Below are 19,047 nucleotides of genomic sequence, written 5' to 3'. Positions count from 1 at the left end.
ACTCTGTAGTATCTTTTATCTCAAGCTCACCAGGATATATCGATCTTATCGACATAAAAATGGAAATTATTATTGTTAATCGTCGTCGATATATCTAATTGTTGAGTTGAAGGCCACAGCAAGTGTTTTCTTCCTTTCATGCATAAGATTTTGCACAAATTCTGCTTCATATGAATACAAAAATAGGTTTGCTAATAACGGGGTGCAATATGATATCCATGGGAATTCCAATAAATTGTTGAGAGACCTGGTCTCCAAAAACAACATACATGTAGATATTTTCAATCAGAAACTCAGGCATCTTTTTGATGTCAACTTCAGAGTACCTGTGTGTAGAATCAGAATGTTTTTTAACAAAGTAATTTTGTAAATAACCAATGACAAGGTAAGTAAAATCAAAATATGATATTATTTAATACAATTAAAATATTTTCCTAACATGAAACATATCAGTAATGAATAACCTAAGGGAAGGTTGTATTTGAAAACAACGTCACATTATCATAGTGAACACAGAATTTTCAGAATGCTGACTCTAAATGAAAATTATGAAGTCCTTGTATTATCATCTTATTTATAAGTTGCTAGCCTCTAAATAAAAAAAAAAGATCATACACAGAACATGTGTTTTACAAACATAAACAATATGCGGAGGTAATGATGGAATAATATTACGTATATATGGTTATTAAAAAAAGTTTATCGTAAATTAAAAATTGAAGTTATATGATTTGCAACAATAACTTGGTCGTTAGAGTTTTAAGTAAGTGAAATGTCGATTATGCAGCAGCTGTGGCAGACTGTGCTTTTTGTTTATTGTTCACTGGGATACGAAAAAATCAAAATATTTTGAAAATCTAAAAAAAGTCATGCATATTGTGAAAATAGACATGATATTTGAAGATTTCGAAAACTTTTATATTGTTTAATTCTACATAAAAGTACTTTTAGGTGGATATTAAGAGGATATTGAACTTTTTATGTAGTCTTTGGAAACCAGATCTTTCAGTAAAATTTTAGAAATCCTATGTTTGGTCCTTTTCAGTTGATCTGTTTTATATTCCCATGAAGAAGAATTAATTCAGAAACATTAGTAGAAAACACTATGGCCTTCAACTAGTCATTTATAGATACAGTGCGACGCTTCATCATTAATTTAACAATAGTTATTTCAATATCACATTTTGACGTGACATTTCCTAGGTAACTTGAAATGAAATACTGGAAAGACTGCAACATTTTTTTCCATATGTGGATATTATATTTTTGACTAAATATGTAACAAAGGAGGTGACTTCATTCAAGATATTTATTGAATTGAGTATTACAGGCCACTGGCCCAAAGTACAGTCATATTTTACAATGTTAAATTTACAATTTCAGATCAGGCTTATACAATATGGAAACATAAACTATGCTTATCAATTATCACGTATTAAATTCTCAATGAACTTTTCCCTCTCTTTGAGAGCTAAAAAGGAAAATTTTGCAATAACATTTAACACTATATCATTTCCATATGTGAACATATTCACAACGTTTTTATGAAATCTCAGGTGTTTCGAAATATTACATTTTTTCTCTAATATATCCATATATAATTCACAATTTTCTACAAAGTGCTTTTCATTCTCGATACAATTTTTATTTGCTATTTGACAAAAGAGATAATACCTGCTTTTTCTAGGAATACCTTTAAATCGACCATGTTCAATTTCCAAACAATAACTAGAGGTTCTTAATTTACAAAGTGATTCTCTAAAAGATACATTGTTTATAACATCTAAATACTATGGTGGCATATTTCTGCCCCTTGTGTGCAAGTTATTTTTCTATCAAATATGTCTACATGCAAGATAGATATGTTGACATGCAACATAGCTACGTCAACATGCAACATAAATACGTTGACATGCAAGAAAATTGCAATGAAATAAAAATTATAAAAAATCTTCAAAAATCTCAAATATTGCCCACATGTGACATCCAACATGCTAAATGCTACTTATTTGTGTTAACATGCAAGATAAATATGTTAACATGTAACTTAGATATGTTAACATGCAACTTATTTATGTTGACATGCAACTTATTTATGTCGACATGCAACTTAGATATGTTAACATGCAACTTATTTATGTCGACATGCAACTTATTTATTTTGACATGTACTTATTTATGTCGACATGCGAGATAAATATGTTGACATGCAACTTATAAGTTGCATGTTGACATAAATATGTCGCATGTTGACATAAATAAGTTGCATGTTGACATATTTATCTTGCATGTCAACATAACTCAGTTGCATGTCAACATAACTAAGCTGCATGTCAACCAAGATAAGTTGCATGTTAACATAAATAAGTTGCATGTCAACATAAATAAGTTGCATGTCGACATAAATCAGTTGCATGTCGACATAAATAAGTTGTATGTGAATATAAATAAGTTGCATGTCAACATATTTACTGTGCACGCTAATATAAATAAGAAGCATCTAGCATGTTGGATGTCACATGTGGGCGATATTTGAGATTTTTTAAAATATTTATTTGATTGCAATTTTCTTGCATGTCAACATATTTATGTTGCATGTTGACATAACTACCTTGCATGTCAACATATTTATGTTGCATGTCAACATATTTGATAGAAAAATAACTTGCACACAAGGGGCAGAAATATGCCACCATAAAATACCTCTCCGATTCAAAAAGAATTTTGAATTTACAAAAAAAAAAAAAAAAAAAAAAAAAAAAAAAAAAAAAAAAAAAAAAAAAAAAAAATAAAAAAATACTGTTAGAGCTCAATGAGGAGTGCCATTCTTGCATATAGTTATCCTGTACTCTTTGTACAAACTCTTTTAAAACAATACAGTATCACCTACGCCGTGATAAAGCCATACATAATGAAACCATATCTAAATAAATTGACTTCACTTCTGATGCCCAGTTACCTCTGATTCTATCAACATTGTTTAACTGAAGTAAAAATAAGTAACATCTTTTCTGGTATCTATCATCTTCCGTACAAAGTATCTTTAACCAATATGCAATAAATTTCTTAAAAATACTGTACCATAAGAGGATATCTCCCCAGTTCTCCTAGTACAACTATTTCAGGTGTATTGTTCTTGAGTCTTAAAACTCTTCTACAAAACTTTGTATGTATAGGTTCCATACATCTAGATAACCCGTACCCCCGTATTTCAGCACCATAAGTCAAAATAGGTACAATCATTCTATCAAATATGCAAAAGATTTGTTTATATGATGCATTATACATCTTCATGAATTTATACACAATAAACAATGCTTTTTCCGCTGACACACACACAGAGACTTCTTTGTCAGTTCCATGACATTTTACTTGTGAAATATAACCCAAGGTATTTGTAAAATGGTACAATTTCAATTTCTCTTCCATCAAAAAACCATTTCTTTGTACTTTTTGTTATACCTCCACGTCTTAACACCATGAACTTTGATTTTTGTGAATCAATTTTCATGCCATACTTGTAACAAATTTTTTCTAATACTTTAATTTGATTTTGTAAGTAGATAACAATATCCGTAAAATTAACTACATCATCAACAAAAAGTAATTGCATAATGTTAGGAAATGTCTCATCAGTGTATATATATGCCTTTACATTCCATTGATTCTAGTAATTCTGTAAGTTCACCAATAAGCATGATAAATAAGAGAGGACTTAAAATGCAACCCTGTCTAGTGCCTATATTACAATGAAAAAAGTCTGAAATATGATTTTGATTTCGAATACATGATGTTAATTGGCAATACATTGACTTTAAAATCAATAAAATATTTATACTGACTCCTTTCTTGAATAGTGCATACAATAAAATATTATGTTGTACACAATCAAAGGCTTTTGAGAAATCTATAAACAGGCATACATTCTACCTATGTTTTTACTAATATATTTATATACACTTGCTTGAAGAACAAAGCAGTTATCAGTTGTTAGGGAAAAAATTCTGATTGTACACACAAGTACTCTAACTGAAGTTGAAATCAAAAAGATGCTTGAGTTTTTGATTGACAATATTTATGTTGTTTTTGGAGACCAGGTCTTCCAATAATTTATTGGAATTCCTGTGTGTACCACATTGCACCCCGTTACTAGCCGACCTATTTTTGTATTCATATGAAACATATGTGCAAAATCTTATGCATAAACAGATGAAAACACTTGCTGTGGCCTTCAACCCGACAATCACATTAAGATATATGGAAGACGTATTGTCAATTAACAATGATAATTTCCATTCTTATGTCGATACGATATATCCTGGTGAGTTTGAGATAAAAGATACCACAGAGTATGAGACATATTGTTTCATATTTGGATGTTTTACTTGAAAAAGACGTTAATGGTAATCTAACAACCAAGCTCCATGATAAACGTGATGACTTTAACTTTTCTATCGTCAACTTCCCATACTTATGCAGCAATATATCTTCATCACCTGCATACGGAGTTTATACGAGGGTTGTTCGAAAAGTTCGTGGACGATCTTCATGTTCGTTATATTACTCACTGAAAATTTTAAACAAGCACATTATAATATGTAAAAATATTTGTTTTGTTGATGTGTGAAATATCATTCCATTCGATTTAACACAAATAAATTTACTTCATTTTAAAATCAACCTGTTTTGTACCCGCGGAGCACGCAAAACGGCAATGTAACGTCAACACATAGCGTCGAGAATTTATAATAGATACTATACCTATACTTTTCACACAGAGTATTCCAATGCCCATTCATTAAATTCTTTATTTAATACTTGACATTTATTTTTTAAGAATTTGTCTCATTGTATAATTTCCTTTGTTAAGGTTTTAATTTCTTTTAGTACTTAACTCTGCTTTCACAGGATAAGCAACTCTGAAGCGCCTTTGTCTTTCATTTACGTTTCAAATTTTTAAGTTTTGTTCAGATGTTTACAGTAAAACCGTTTCTTCACAGGTCATTCTCATTCGATACAGAGTCTCTGTCACTCAGATATTGCCTTTACTTTTTGTACACACATGCACAAATCGCTTGAGACATATTTTCTTGATTCCTTCAACATTTTTAGAGTTTATTCAGGATTTTTCCTGAGAAAAACACAAAATTGCTTCGGTATCTGCTGCTCCGTGACGTTCTAAAACGTCATCGTTTTTGTCGTTTTCAATAAGGACTACCTATCTTCTCAAGTTGATTTCTTTTCAACAAAGCAAGATATAAAAGCATTATTTGGTACACGTATCGATGCAACAATTCTTAATTTGAATTTCTAGGTAGTTTTCGTTTTTCCTCCATTTTACAGAGAATATGACTATAGACATTATTTATTTTATTGTCTCTAACTGACTAAATTGTGACCTGCTCCGCTATCCGATTTTTGCATTTTCAAAATCTGGATAAGTTTTTAATAAATCGTAATATTTTGCCAAAAATAATAAATATCATTTGGAATTATTGTTAAAATATTTCTACCAAATTTGGATAACATATGACGTCAAATAAAAAAGATATGACAGTTGTCCACGAACTTTTCGAACAACCCTCGTATATCTCATTTGAATCGATACGCAAGAGCATGCTCTATGTATGAACAATTTCTAAAACGAGGTAAACTATTGAGAAACAATTGATGAAACATGAATATCGGTTGTCTTGTTTAAAGTTATCATTTCGAAGTTCTATGGTCGATATGGTCGTCCTTGTAAGCAAATACAGTTTCTCATTGAGTTAAATGACTGACGTTTTTCATACTAATTGTTAGTCCATTACTTGTACACTGAATTGACCACGGATTTTTCCGTTATTTTCCGACCATGACAAGGAGCACACGGCGGGTGTGACCGGTCGGCAGGGGATACTTACTACTCCATGGCACCTGATTAAACCTCTGATGTTTTGGAGGTCCGTATTTGCTCTGTTCCTATTTTGTATTGTTTTATGGACTTTTGATCTTGAATACTATAATTCGTTATCGCCATATGTTTCACAATTAGTTTCCATCAGAATTCCAGCAGTTTGTTGGAGGTCCTGGTCTCTGAAGACCATATAAATGGTGTCAATGAGGGACTCGAGTATCTTTGTCATAGCATCTTTAGAGTACTCGTGTGTAGAATCAAAAATGATTTTAAACAACGACACTTTGTTGATGACCATTCACAAAATAGTAAGTAAAATTTCCATTTTTGCTGAAGAAGCAGTTGTCTACATGTACGATAGCTAATGATACAAATAAAGCTATCTATTTGTCCTGCATTGTTCATTTTCAAACATTAAATCTTTGATATACTTGAAAAAATCCCATTTCGTGAGTCAGCTACGTGGGATGTTAGAAATTAACAAACTGTATGAAAAAATTATTTTAACCGTGATGGTACTATTCTAGAAATGCATTTATTTTTTATTCTATTGCTTCCTGGTGTTAAACTGTGAATTAACTTTCAAAGGAGCATAGAATAGATAGTGACATATAAATCTAGTAAATGTCCAATAAATACGATGCCTTCAAAACAGCAGTGTAATTAGCATTAAAACAGAAAGCACTAATTAGACCCCAGTTATTGATCCGTACTTCACCATAAGTGCAATAGGTGGAATTAATTGATATAGCCCCGTGTGAAATTTAAGAGAAGAGAGATGGGAAAGTGTGTGTATAGGTATTAATGACGTGGAATTGTCATTCCATGTCATATTAATTTGGACAGGTACAATATGTACCTATATACACGTCATCAAGGTAAATAACATAAACACTGCATGAAAGGAGCAGGTATCTAGGAAGTTGTAGGAAGTACGCTGTGTTAACAACTCCACAACCAAGGTTGTCGGCGCTTAGCTGTATGAATTGTCAAAGGTTGGTACAGACTGAGGCTTTTTATTTTGGGATCCAATAACGATGTTTCTTCGACACACAAACATTATTGTTCTTATGTAAAAGACATTATTTGTCATAAATAACTCTGATTATTGTAAACAATCTGTTGTTTTCAAAACTGTAGCTTACATGGATGATTGCGTCAATTCGTAATTGAAAACTGGTGCTTTATATAAGGGAGGCTAATGATTATGACGAGAAATAAGAATCTTGTCTGCCAGACTCAGTCGTAGTGTGTGTGACAAGTGATTCAGACTCGCTACAGTAGCGACACCTGTCGATTCTGCTACTGACAGCACCTTCGACAACACAGTACCGCTTGAGAGTGGCCGCTGTGGTGAGGGATATGTTTAAGTATGCAAGTCCCTCCCTACAGTAGCTATCGAGGGCGCACGTTTGCCGATTGGAGGTTTTCGGCTTGCTGGGATCGATCATAGCCATACAGAGGACTATACGCTGTAAACGTAACTAAAGAAAGTAGTTGTTTTTCAATTATTCTTCGGATTAAAGTTCCAGGCGTGAATTTGGACAGTTAGGTGAGTAGTCATTTTGTATGATAGAACTTTATTATTACACCATTTGTTTCATTTCCCCTCTGCGAAAGAAACTTTAAAAATCTTTATCATATCGTAGGGCAGGAAAGTATCAGCCTTGTTGCGACTGTTTTATCGATAACAAATGCATGTAGTCGATAATTATACAGCGATTAAAACCATACGGCATTGTTGGGAAATTAATTAAATCACACTTTAATAAGGAAGTCAAAGTTTTTCATAATGTTTGCATTAGCACAAAAGGACAATGATATATATTTTTTTCTAATATGATTGACATAAGAGGCGCTAATTAATTATTTCATGTAATGTAACACGATGCAAACCCCTTGATAAATAAATTAAATCTGGTTTTAAAATTGCAATCAATATGAAAAAATACAATGAAACTGCGGTATTTTGTTCCAGTGAAAAATCGAAGGAATTCCCTTTTTTAAAAGACAAACAAATCAGCAGTGAAAAAAGAAATCTGCGTGGGGTCTTCAAATGATTATCGCCACACGAATTAGCCTTGTCATGATTCATATGCCAGAGAATAGAAAGAGACACGTGTAAACTCCATAATCCAAACACGCTAATTGTTCATTTCTATACTTCTTTATATTTTCATAAGAAAATAAACGTCATATTTGATGCAGCTTACGATAATGGTATCTATTTGAGACTTTAAGTCTATTGCAAAGGACTTTCTATAAGAAAGGTAATATAGTTAAAGATTGATTATCAAAATTAAGGAAATGAATAGAAACATGTCTTTTTGTTCTATGCAAAACACCTAAGACATGCAGCTAAATGAAATTATCAAAGATTCTGTTATGCATTATTCTTTGAATTTATTTTGTGGGAGAAATTCAAAATTTACAACATAAAAGATTTTTTTTAAAAAGCCAACACTGCAAGTATTTATCCTTTAGAATTTCAACTGTTCGGTAGATTAGTACATGTGTAAATGATAATGAGAGTATAATAAGAACTGTGTAATGTTGAAACCATAAAACGTGTTTGCTAACATAAAAACACTGAAGTTTGGAAACACGAGTAATTTGTAATAATACAGTGGAAAATATAGTTTTGTGAATGAATCACATTTAATATTAATGCCTCGGGTGAAGTCTTTTATCCTCAACTTTTGTGAACTATTAATACAAATACCACAAACGCTGAGCTTAGTTTTATCGCTTAGTAGAAACAGTGACAGGCATCTGCTGACGGTAAATAAAATGTAAAAGTTTTGAGAACTTTGATCTCGATTTATTAGATTATTTTCATACAGCGAACAAATCAAAGATGTTAATCATCAGTAATGAAAATCAAAATTCCGAGTATGCAAAATCAATTAAAATTTCTTTGAAAATTGCTGTAGAATAGGTATTATTAGTTGTTGAGTAAGTTAAAAGGAAGGTATCAATGAATCAAACATGTTTATAAAGCAGTGGAAATTTCCGTATCAGCATTACTTTTTATAGAGAGCACATGTTAAAAACTTCCAACAGATGCGATCTGTGTATTTTATTTGAACAGAATGTACGTTAGAATATCTCAGATAATTGTTTTTATGCATTGTAAGTACAATACAAAAAAAAAAAAAAAAAAAAAACAAAACAAAAAAAAAAAAAAAAATACAAAAAATGTTTCGACCAAAGGTCATCAAAAAGTACCAATCTTTTGCGGATATATACGTTCTAAAACTCTGAAGAATAAATATTGGATAAGATACGTGATTAAAGAAGAACAACAAGTTTCATTTTAATAACGATAATCAATATTTTCTGGGGTTCATCAAGTAATAATCCTTGAAATATTCAACATCCTATAACGAAATAGAACCTACTTTATGATGGTCAATATTGACTTCAGATACGCCAGCACCTGTCTATCTGAAATGTATACAACTACATTAAAACAAATATATAAAAATTTGATATTTTTCTTAATACATAACTGTACTCCACACCGTGAAATCAATGAAAATTTTAAAGTATCAGAAGTAAAAAGATGACCTGCTGATCACGATGAATTGTTAACAAACACTTGGCCCATACGGCTGATATTTCTCTAAGCTCTGAATTGGTTTTATATAAAGAAGCGGATGAAAGACAAAATACAACAAAAATGGCGCTTTTTCCATAGATTCTACACGAGGAACTGATTTTATGAATGTTATCAATATTATCGACAATTGAATTACTGGTCTTAATGAATGTGATGTTAGCTTAACCCTATTATTATCGTTATATTGCAGTAGCTAGATTTTCTTGAAATCCTCGTTGACATAATGTAAAATCAATGTTAGAGTTTCTATTTTGGCCTGTGTAAGACAAACATTTTCCTGCAAGAGTTCTAAATCAAAACCAGCATTCTGTAGTTTCAAGTATTACTAGGGCTTCATTTTTCAAATTGTCGTTTTTTCTCGTCTATCAAGAGATGCTGATTATTGTTTAAGACTTCTCGAAGATTATAAAATAGACATTTCTCAAGAAGCCTCTCTTGGGCTTGAATTGATGGCCATGTCAACGATGTAGCAGATCATAAATCTCAGAAGGAGTGCAGGAGAAGGAGTGAGAACAAGATACGGCTCCCGCAGATAGATGTTCTAAGTAGACATTAACAGCCAATCAAAATGAGTTAACTCATTAAATCTCGCGAGATTTGTGGTCATTATTTTTAATTTTCGATTAGCATTTTAGGTAAAACCATAGTTGAGTGCAGTTGAAATAAAATGCCGTAATTAGTAACATGATCATTATTAATAACTAATACTGATAAACCATTCATCTGAAATATTGATTTCTTGGTTTGTTTTTTCAGAATCCCTGCTACAAATGATTTTGAAAATACACTATAGTTAATTTTTATTTTCGCTTTCATAATCTATCTAGACTTCTTTTCTTTAACGCATAGAAATATCAATATCTTTAATTATAAAAAATTAAGATTTTTATGATGTTCCTATTTTACACTTTTCCGTTATACATTTTTTTCCTCGAGAAATCCTGTTAAAACTTTATCCATTTTACTTCTGCATAGGCGTAGTCACAGGGGGGGCAGCGGGGGCACTAGCCCCCCCACTTTCAGATGTGGGGGGGCAAGAGTATGTCTGTGCCCCCCCACTTTTTAATGAAGAACAAAATCACAGATATATGAAATAATAGTAATACATAGTTGTATAATAAAATTGTGTAGAAAAATTGAAATTGAAAATAATTTGCCATTGAAAAAAAAGTTGGCCACTACCCCCCCCCCCCCCCCCCCCCCCCCCCCCCCCCCCCCCCCCCCCCCCACGAAATAGGATTTTCGAGTTTGGGGAACTTTAATAATTTGTTTTTTGTTTTGTTTTTTTTTGTTTTTTTGCTTGTCAAAGATTTTCTGGACTTGAGCCCCCCCCCCACTTTTAAGTTTTTTTTTTTGTTTTTTTTTGCTTGTCAAAGAATTTCTGGACTTGAGCCCCCCCACTTTTAAGTTTGTGACTACGCCTCTGTTCTGTTTTTTTTTTTAAAGTGTCTTTAGCCAATTGTCATATAAATGCATCTTCTATATACCATGAACGTTATATTTTTTTAAAGCAAAGCGTACCTTTTCTAGAACATAAGAAATTCAATCTACAACTCTCTCTCTCTCTTTTATCACATTAATGGCGGGTGAGTGTCTCATGCAGATGATGTCTGTATATCATTTTCCGCCTTTGTAGAGTTCTTCTCACCTCTCTTTGACCCTGTAATAATATATGTATGTATTATCTATTAATGTAAGTAGATTAATCGAGAATTCAGGGATAAAATGTCCTCAAGACCGATGAATAATCACTGCATAATACATCCAAAAGAAGTCAAAACAATACTATTATCAAGCCAATGGCGAACACACTAGAAATATGGTCATAGAGGACATGACATTTTCCTGCTTTATCAAACCAGTGGCAATTTTGTGCCCTCTGAATGTGAAGTCCGATGAAATTAGCTTGATCTTATTAGAAGTCCCCAATGTTCAGTACCGACCAGAACAAGATGATTGAATTATGTTTTACTGATCGAATAATTGACTTCATATAATGTAGTAAAAAGTCAGGCTCGTCTTCGAAGATAAGGCGAGTAGTGCCACTAGGTTACGACTAAGCACAAGAAAATCACGACACACGCAAATCGTTATCCTCCATCGCTTTGCGTGAAGGAACGAAATCTTAAGTATTAATTCTGCTTGTAAAGTAGATATTTCCTTTTAGGAGATCCCAATTCTGAGAGAGAGAGAGAGAGAGAGAGAGAGAGAGAGTTGTATAATGGTTAAATTGATAATGTAAACTTGATATAAAGCTATAGTGAGATAGAGATCGTAAGATCGTGCAATGCTGAAAAATGTATGAAACAGAATGTGCCTTCATATATCAAAGACTACTCCCATATACTTCCACTTCTTATTCTAATCATACATAAGGCTCGTATATTTTGTTATGGAGATAATTGCAATCATTTATACATAAGATAGCGGATTCAGGATTCTTCCAGACATTTCCTACAAATCTCCAGGACCGTAGATTTCGATGATTTAATCTTTAATTCAGCCGTATCTTATCCTGACTTAACTTTAAATCTTTACGCTTGACACGTAGACAGGTGGTACATCAGCAATATTTTGTAAACTGAGTTGAAATATGTTATGTTTGATACTAGATATAGTAAATCCGAATTGAGCCAAGAAAAACCTGATACAAAATAATCCCAGGAAACGATCATAATCAATATTTTTTCAAGTTTTAAAAGCTATGATTTTTAAACTATATTTGTTGCCAAATCCTGTGACACAAAAAAGGAAAATTCCTTCACCATTTTCATGTTTTCCTTTTAAAGTACGCCTGCGCAGAAACGTTGAAAAAGTTAACATTTTGTCAAGTCCATAGAAATGGATGCTGGTAGACCTACGGGCTTCAAGGAACGATCGACTTCACAAACGATTTTATGACTGATTCCTTATTTCCAATATTTTGGCATGTTCTAATTCAATGGTTTAAAAGTTTCACTTTAAAAAGGAAAGTCGCGTGACCATGATATCGACGATAACAATGACGAAGTTGATATTTCTTTTCCCGACGGGCACTGATATTTACATATGTAAGTCTTTTCATACTTTACAACAGTACAATGCAGATGAGTTTGTAAAACTCTGCGATAGGCCTACTTATAGTTTTCATTAATCTTCCCCTTTATAATACATAAAAATCTTACAAAAATGATTTGGACTCATTATATAACTTTGAAATTGTGCATTGTTTGAAACACCTTTGCATGACTGTGGCATGTTACTATTGTATGTAGCTTAAACAACAAACTACTATAATTCAAGTCTGCTGGTACATTGATGTATAGTGATACACATTTTAATGGCGTCGAGCGTAGCTCCAAAGCCAATCTAAGATGATGATCGTCAACAAAAGGTACGTAACCAAAGGTGTCAGTCGAGAATTCCGCAAAAAACGCTCTAGAGTCGCGAGGTAAGGAGTTGATCCTTAAATCGCTGGTTCGAATCCCGATGAGACCGTATAAACCGAGGTCCCGTGTCGCAGTAGGTGCTGGCACGAAAAAGACCCATCACTGCTCAATGGCCGTAAGTTAGTATAGGACAAAATTTGCAGCTCTCTACCGGCAAGTGGTGGTGTCTCCATATGAGTGAAAAATTCTCGAGAAGGACTTTAAACAACATACAATCAATCAATCAATCGACAGTCGCATTTCAGACCGTGAGCATTTAGGACCAAGGCATACCTGCATGGTTTTTTTATCCCCTCGCAACGGAGTTGGAGGAGATAAAATAACGCAGCCATGTGTGTGTGTGTGTGTGTGTGTGTGTGTGTGTGTGTTTGTTTCTTACAGGCTGAGTAAGTTTATCCTGTGCAAAAAGGAAGTGACGTAATTTGCATCGACGTGGATGTTGAATGCTGCTTTGATATATATAGATACATGTATTCTCTTTGCGAGGGTATGATCCGCTTTGCGTTGCTCTTATCCAAATTAATTTTGAATAAATATAAAATTAAAAAGAACTTTTGAAACTGTTTCATGTTTCATGTCACCAACATTTTCTCATGCCAAGTTCACAAACGTTACTTATCAATGAATTTGAAAAAAAGACATCTAAATAAGTTATAATAAAGACTTACACTAAATGATAGAAAGTAAATGACGCAAAACAAAAATATAAACATATGAGGGGGTCAGACAAGACTAGAAAAAACTCGAAAGAATACAAAAGTCTTTGGTATCATATTATGCAATCTGACCCCCTAAAATTAAATATAGCACAAAGCAGGCACTGATATGCCTGTCCTCAAAAAGGGTGGAATAAAAGAAAATAAATCCCAAACAAACAAGTATGAACACTAATGCATGTACATATATAACAAATATAATATAAGACGGTGGAAGAAAGGGGGATGGATGGAGGGTTTTTTCAACAAAAAATTTCCCTTGCAAATCAGCTTGCCTTCTCCTTTGGTAAATAAACACAATGATCACGTGATTGGGAGAAGGCACGCTGATTGGCTGTAAATTAAGACAATTGTGTCATAGATTAATAATAGGCAATTGATCCCGATCTAAATAGTTTTAAAACACCAAACAACTTTACAATTACAAAATAAAAACATACAAGTAAAATTGATGCAAAGCATCAAATCGGCCGCAAACAAAATTTAGCATTTCAGAAAGTACTTTCACAATTTTAAAACATGGAGGGAAAAAACAACTTATTCAAAGCTGAAATAGTGGATCTTTTTTTTTTTTTTTTTTTTTTTTTTTTTTTTTTATTTCAGACTGTCTTCAAAGCAAAAGAAATAATTTTAAATAATTTTAAGAATTAAATAAATAGAATTATTAGTGTATTTGTTCATCAAATGAATTCCTTAAAATAAAGCCAATGATAAATGATAAAAATTTATCGTCATCAAAATGAAGATTTAGGCCTCAAAGTGAACCACGTACTGATACCCTAGATCTTTGTCACGTGATAATGCCGATTTCTGCAGAGTAGGTTATGCTTCGAGGCACGGTGCAAAATGTAGAAAAATTATCATTGTTCCATTCGCAACAGTGAGCTGTAACATATTCAGAACAATTTTTACTACTTGAACAACTTTTCAATTTTTATTCAGCATGCACTTTTATCACGTCATTTTTATCCGGAAAATCGTGACGATTTGCTTTCAAATCTTACACACTCCCAGGGTGGGGAGTACCTATTATAAACTCTTTTTATATAACCATAAATTATCAATTATCTGATGAGAAATTGTAATGAGATTGAAGCGTTATAACTACAATTAATACTTAATTTAAAGCAAGTTTTTAAAATATTTTACTCATGATATAATACATGTTATCATATAAGAATTATTTTACTCTAAAAATAAAAAAATAGCGTCTCATTTCCCCATGTGCACATTCTAACACAACCACAAATAAATCGGCCGCTGCTGCGGCCGATAATCACATCAGAAATAAATTATAACAAATAAAACAATTACAATTCCTTTAACTCTGTCACATAAAGGATATCATTATCGTATTAATAATAACTTATTTATGTTCCTCTGTTATTAATGAAAGACCGAAGCCAAGTCAACTGAGCTAGTTTTTTGATGGATTAAAAATAAAATAACAACAGTAGTGAAAGTGAAAAAATGTCATTTATTGAAGTAAATGACGCAAAACAAGAATATAAACATATTATGAGGGGGTCAGACAAGACTAAAAAAACTCGAAAGAATGCAAAAGTCTTTGGTATCATATTATGCAATCTGACCCCCTAAAATTAGATATAGCATAAAGCAGGCACTGATATGCCTGTCATCAAAAAAGGGTGGGATAAAAGAAAATAAACGGTGGATCCAATTTGCAATTGGATTGTGGCGTTAATTTTCTTTTATCCCACCCTTTTTAGTACAGGCATATCAGTGCCTGCTTTATGCTATATATTTTAGGGGGTCAGATTGCATATATATTAAAGACTTTTGCATTCTTTCGAGTTTTTTAGCTAATCACAATATGTTTATATTTTTGTTTTGCGTCATTTACTTCAATAAATGACTTTTTTTTCACTTTCACTACTGTTGTTATTTTATTTTTAATCCATCAAAAAACTAGCTCAGTTGACTTGGCTTCGGTCTTTCATTAATAACAGATGAACATAAAGCAATATTTTTGTACTACGTGTATATTATAATATTATTTCCGTTCAGTTTTTCGGGTCGTATGTTTAGCAATAAAGCATGCAATACGGATTTATATTAAGGTAGAATTATCACAGGCAACCAGACCCATCGCACTTTTGTGTCTGATATTAAGCTCCTTAAATTGAAATGATTTTTCAAAAAAAGCAATAAGTTTGCAGCTTTGAACATTAGTAAAATATCAGAGCCATAAATACTCGCAATGTCACTTTTATGCACAATACAAAGATTAATATAGGAAAAATAAAGTATAAAAGAGAACACCTCTAATTTCAGAATTACATTCAGTGGTAATTCAAAGCTTTTTCTTTAATTAATTTGCAGAGAGGCAGATAGAGTTCTTGTTTATGTAGCGTTGTGATAGGTTCTTGATTATGTAGCTTTTATGTAAATTTTGTGAATATCACATTACCAATATATATGCAGGTGCAAACAGATGGATCAGAAATCACTTTCGATTGAATAACTCGACTAACAGGAAGTCGTTTTACAGAACCTCTTTATCAGATATTGAAAAGCTATTGATTGTTTAGAGAACTATTTAACGGGCGCAGTAATATTTTACTGACGTAATGACCTACTACGTCAGTTAAACCATATGGAATCTTTATAAACACTATGCTTAATAGCGGGTACCAACCTTGTCTGATCTCCATCATTCTAGTGTTTACTAAACATTTACAAACATCAATAGATTTATTCTAACCATGTAAAAAGGTTGCGACCGATCAGCGAGATATATATTTATGAGTTTCTGGCTCTTTGCTTCTTTTCAACTATAAAAAAAACTAAAAGGTCCCATCTACCTCGTGTCCTGACTGGATCTTGTGTGTTTTGGTTTCCACTGACCACTGTTTTAGTAAAGTGATTCATATGTTGGTATATATTTTCTACATATTATACAGATATTATAATTATTTCATTATTGTCATTCTTTATATAGGCGTTTCAACGGACGGTATTCAAAATCATGTTTCAAACGATTATACAAGTAAGAGAATTTTGGTAGGAAAGTGTAAAAAAAAAAACCCACAAGAATCGCTCAGTACATTCTGTAAATATTTTAAATTGTTTTGGATATTTCCATGATTAAACAATTCGAGAGAAGAAATGTGATTATAACCTTTCCCTTCATTAAAGTGCAATATCATAGATTTAATGAGATAAAAAGAGATAAAAATGTCAATAGATATTTTCACCACTGCATTATTCACACTAATACTAACGTCGAATGTTCTTGACAGAATTAAATTTATAAATTATCAATGAGGATGGCGGGAACTGTTTGAGAAAGCGATTCTAAGCTTCGAGAGGATGCTTTCAGCAGCATTTTTGCTTCTCCCAGCTACCAAGTGTGTTACGTGACAAAAACTACTTAGCCAGACTTAGTTTTAACTCGTGCATGGAGAACATTTGTTGTTGGTTTACACTTCTGCCGTTGACACCTGTTTTCCTAGGATTATTATTAAATACACCGGAAAATGTGATGAAAAATTATTGGACAATTTTATTGTCAGCATAACTATGTTTTCGACACATGCTTTCGAAGAAAAAATGTTTCATGTTTTGCAAAACTGGTATAAATCACAAAAGCATTGACAACTTCGATTCACTTTGGAATGCTTGAATGCTTTTAAACTATGATTCAATATTTAGTCTTTTTTTCCCATCTATTAGGATTTTTTGTTTTATAATTATGTAAAGAGATCTAGAATGTTTGGCTGAATGTAGATGCTTTGATTCCTGTTAAGAAATAAATTAGTTTTTAAGAATAATTGTTTTGTTAGACATCTTAATTTCAACGAAAGAAACCAGATATTAACATCATTTTGCAACATTCGGCATTCGGTGTTTAACGAAATGTCAGCAGTTTAATTTCATCTCTCAGAACTGAATCAGAGATTTAAAAAGAACCGAAAATGTTTCAAACAATAACATTAATTGGAATAAAGAGACTTGATATTAAATTTCTTTTTAAGAGAGAGTAAGAAGACAAATCTTTTAAATTGTACAAACATTAAAAATTCTAATATACTATACACTTTAAAAAAAAAGTTAGAAGTAACTTAGAATGTAGATTAAGAAAACCAGTTAAGTTCGATTTCATGTAATAGTCTAAACTTTGCCATATAATTCAATTTTTAATTCGGATAAAAATTGTTACTTATTCTGTATACCTCAAGGATGATGGTATACATGTATTCAATGGCATACTAAAAATACTTTTTTTCCCTTCACAACATCACATTTTGCCATTAATGTAGAAAATCCAGGGGCAAGCCAGAAATGAAAATCACTGTAGGATATTGGTTTGACATTTTTCAAATTTTAATAAAGATGTGTAATATTATTCCAAACAGCTAATATCTACCCACATGTTACAATCATTTGGTAATTTATAATATTAAACTTTGTCTTTCAGACGAGTAAGTGTTTCCAGCACCGAAGATTATTTAACAACACCCAAAATATCTGTTGCTGTTTTTAATTAAGGAAAAGAGTGCATATGCTTTGAATTTTGAAATGATTTTTTTTTCGTACTAGCGTGTACCAATTTTGATAGATATACTTAAAAAATCTTCAACTGATCGTTGACATGTTTTAAATGACCAGAGGCTTTCATATTTTATAATATTATCGAAACAAATTAATTTTAAGAAGATTTTATAAACGTTACTGAAATTTTGTAAGTTATCGTATAACATGTACAATTTGTAGATAAACGTACATTTTGTGTTTCATTGTATAGATAACGTAGAGCCAATGTAAACTTGTATTTAAAAACCAGGAAGTTCTAAATGCTATATTGTTGACCACTGGTCTATTAAACAAGCAAACAAAATCCAAGATTCCTTGGCAGCACTTTTGTTAAGTGGACAGCGAAGTAGCGTGACTTGCAGTGCACTGTAACTGAGCATATGAAGTAACACCGGATAAAAACGGAAAATAGACCATGTTCTACTCCCGCAGATCATGTTATTTCCCGGAATACTCCTAGGGAGCAACCACTCATCGCTACTCAAGTTATTAAATAATACCAAGTGAAGCGAAAATTTATCGAATGAACCCAGTTTTTACTATATCAATATCAAACTTCAGATTCTCAGATCTAATATCTGATTAAAGCTCAATGCCTAATGCCATTCTGGAAAAAACAAGGTAATAAAGCCGCATGCAACATAAAGGGAAGTTCCAAAACTACTTTGTTTAGTTTCTGTGTTGTCTTGTAGTAAGAAGAAAAGTTTCTTATTTGTTGTCCAAAAACTAGGCAGCAATAATTCTATAAATTTACGACAGTAAATAAGTTTATTTGGAAGATAGCAAAATATGTAGCGATCACCCATTTTGATCTCGCTTGACATTGCT

The 19,047-nt window shown here is 32.1% G+C and overlaps 1 protein-coding gene across 2 annotated transcripts in view; it reads left to right on the top strand.

Moving 5' to 3' along the window:
* Window positions 1-6,831: 6,831 nt before the first annotated feature.
* The window catches only part of LOC134229556 (cholecystokinin receptor type A-like), a 55,907-nt gene continuing 43,691 nt past the window's right edge, over window positions 6,832-19,047 (top strand). The window contains exons 1-2 of one of the 2 annotated variants that reach the window (XR_009984204.1): window positions 6,832-6,891; window positions 7,037-7,448. The gene's annotated coding sequence lies outside the window, so the exon portion shown is untranslated. The remainder of the gene's footprint in view (window positions 6,892-7,036; window positions 7,449-19,047) is intronic. The other variant, XM_062711300.1, reaches the window with a different exon arrangement.

Source organism: Saccostrea cucullata, unplaced genomic scaffold (genome assembly GCF_032062105.1).
Source record: "Saccostrea cucullata isolate Sc308-1 unplaced genomic scaffold, CSIRO_AGI_Scuc_v1 ctg36, whole genome shotgun sequence".
NCBI lineage: Eukaryota > Metazoa > Mollusca > Bivalvia > Ostreida > Ostreidae > Saccostrea > Saccostrea cuccullata.
Note: the sequence above shows the minus strand (reverse complement) of the source record. Positions and strands in the feature narration are given on the sequence as shown.